Raw genomic sequence first — 3,114 nt, 5'->3', positions numbered from 1 at the left:
ATCAGACCTAAGGATAACACTAGCCACGTCTCTAAGTAGATTGAACTGTAAAAGTAAAGCCCTAAAAATTATTTTAGGAAATAATTATGCATTATTATTTTAATTGTTTAAGATTAAATTGAGAAAATGGAATACATGCCAATGCCACAGACACTTTTCTTTAAATGAGAATGGTTATACAGTATATTTACATGAGACTATGCTGCTGTGGTATACTACATCATTATGAAATGTAGTTTATTAATGTTGTATTATGCTTACATTAGGCGTTCCTGTGATATTTAAACTCTTATACTGAAAATGTGGTGACACTATTTACGAAGTGCACATGCATAATGAGAATAAGAGTAGAGGAATAGGCCACTGGTTTTTCAAAATAAACAAAGCTGTAATCATTTTCAATATGACCAAAGATTTTCTGACAAAAACAACCAGATCCTTATTCTTATATTTACTTTGCAATTATCATAATCATTCTGATCATATACTCTTCTTTCCAAGCTTCATAAGAAACAGAACATTCATTAATGATTATAGCTCACACATGAAGCACTAGCTGTAATCTAATTCAAGCTTAGAGATTTACATTATGACTTATCATCTCATGATGATGATTAAGAAAACATAAAACTTTTCAATCACATTTCCCATTTAGAACTGTATTTATTGTCTTAGTAAGTATTGTCTTACCCTTTCACCCCAAGACACTCAACGACCCCAAGTAACTCAGAAATCCTGAAAATGGTGGATTTTAGATTCTACACAACACAATTGCAAAGCAATCCACATAAACTTTGGGAAAAACAGAAATATCCTCACAACACTTACTGTAAGTATTATTTTAGATAATTTGTACTTGAGTTGAATATTATAAAAAGTATGTTTTGTACTTTTACTCAACTACATTTGTCAGGGGAAAAAAGGTGCCTACTTTCACAAATTCATGTCAATAAACATTTTAGTTGCTTTTCTCTTGCCAATCACCCATGTGCACGTAGAGGCTTAGAAAAATAAGAGTATAATAAGCATTATTAAGTTTTCCTTTTTAATGAGGTGTGTGTGTGTGTGTGTGTTGGGTTTCTAATGGGTATGATAGTGTCTGATTTAAGTGTTTGCGTTACCAGAGTACCATGAAGTTGCAGTGTGTTCCAAATGAAAGATTGTTTCCTTAACATACTTTCCTTGTAGAACACGACCATAAACACTTCCTATGTGCACTGTGTCTCACGATGCAGCATGCATCTAAACATAATCCACATATATCTACATTTAATTAAATAATTTTTATCCTTTTATTTACAGAAAATTAGAAACCTAGACACTTCACATACCACACAGTTCCTAAAGATGGTAGGTTTTGGAAGTTAAACATATTATACAAAGGTGAACAGGAATCTACACAGACTTCTCCTTAAACACGTACTAGAAAATTCATTTTTAGTTAAAGATGAAAAAATGCTTTTTATACGATTAAATGAACATTCCCATCATGCTTTGCGCCGACAACCATGAATTACTTCCGCATCGTCGTTGGTCGCGCAGATACTGGACCGTGCAATACCTCCATTAGACGCTAGATGGAGACAGTAAAGTGACGACATTTTCAAGGTAAATTTGGTTTTTATATCTGCTTTATTCTTTCCACCCCACCAAAAAAAAAAAAAAAAAGTTATAAAACCTGTCTACGTTTCGCAGCTAGATATATAGCTAAATTCTTCCATCCCTTTTTTTGTGTAGCAATTCATTGCTGCACAAAAAAAGGGATATTTCATGCCAAAAAAACTAAATAACATAAAATGAAACAATAAATGTATTAATTCATTGCAAAAGATGCAAAGAGCATAGAAAAACTGCACTTGAATGATTTGGAAAATAAACAAATAACAAAAAAAAAACAGACAATTGATGCAAAAAAAAATATATCAAATATATCCATTAATTCTACTGGGCTTTTTTTTTTTTTTTTTTTTTTTTACAATTTGATGTTATTAAATGTTTAAGTGATGTTTGATCACAGTCATTGAAAAACTTTTAAAACCACATTTCTTCCTTAAAGATGATGAAGATAATGAACTGGACATTTCTATTTTAGTAGTTTTAGTATCCCCTTAGTTGTTTTCTTGCTTGACGCAGGCCAAATGTTTGACCGTTCTGAAGCAAAGTACAGTGGAACCTTGGATTGCGAGTAACATGGTTTGTGAGTGTTCCGCAAGACAAGCAAATATTTTTAATCAATTTTGAGTTGACAAACGAACAAGTCTTGGTTTACGAGTACCGAGTATTATGTATCACGCATGCGCTTCTTGTTTTGACAAGCGTCACGTGATCACAACTGAGCCAATGGTTTTTCTATCTCTTACGCTGCGGAATTATGTGTAATCTGACATGGTTGTTTACATAGACACACCGCCTGGTCAATAAAAAAAAGTTGCATCACTTCTTGTGCTTTCCTTCTTTCCCTGATGCCTGGGGTCAATTGGGATTCATCAGACAACCTGTTGACTTTTTCTTAGCTTTTATGCTCCCTAGCAAATTGAAGCCTTTTTTTCTGATTTGCAACACTTGCAAGTGCTTTTCTTATGGCCACACAGCTGTTTAGTCTCAATCCTCTGATTATGTGTGCATATGCAAATGCTTTTACTTTTATTATTAAACATAACTATGGCTTTTCCCATTGTTTTATTTTACCATGCAACTTCACAAAGTGTTTATGGGATCTCTATTTATGATTTATTTATTTATTTATTTTTATTTTTTTCTGACCACATTTCCTCGCTTAAGTTGACAGTTCAGCACAATCTGGACAGTTCTTCACCCAAATCCAGTAATTTAAAATTTCTTTATTTATTTTTTTGTGCTTGGTGCAAATCAATAATATGGCCCTGCTGAAATGGTGACTTTTTTTTTTTTACTTGGCATATAAGGTGTATAAGGTATGTCTACACATTTATATGTATATGTATAAGGTGCCACATCAGAAGGGATAAGATGCCTCACTTAGAATTATTACATATATTATACCAGTTGTTCCAAAAGTCGCAACCATGCACATGCATAAAAAGTACATTATAATCCAACTGAAAATCCTGGTCATTTTCTTTGCACAGCTATGAT

The 3,114-nt window shown here is 32.7% G+C and overlaps 1 pseudogene; it reads right to left on the bottom strand.

Moving 5' to 3' along the window:
- Nucleotides 1–475: 475 nt before the first annotated feature.
- On the bottom strand, nucleotides 476–602 carry LOC128531978 (uncharacterized; annotated as a pseudogene).
- Nucleotides 603–3,114: the final 2,512 nt, after the last annotated feature.

The sequence above is a fragment of the Clarias gariepinus genome, chromosome 1 (assembly GCF_024256425.1).
Source record: "Clarias gariepinus isolate MV-2021 ecotype Netherlands chromosome 1, CGAR_prim_01v2, whole genome shotgun sequence".
In the NCBI taxonomy this organism is placed as follows: Eukaryota; Metazoa; Chordata; class Actinopteri; order Siluriformes; family Clariidae; genus Clarias; species Clarias gariepinus.
This window is presented reverse-complemented; position numbering and strand designations above follow the sequence as displayed.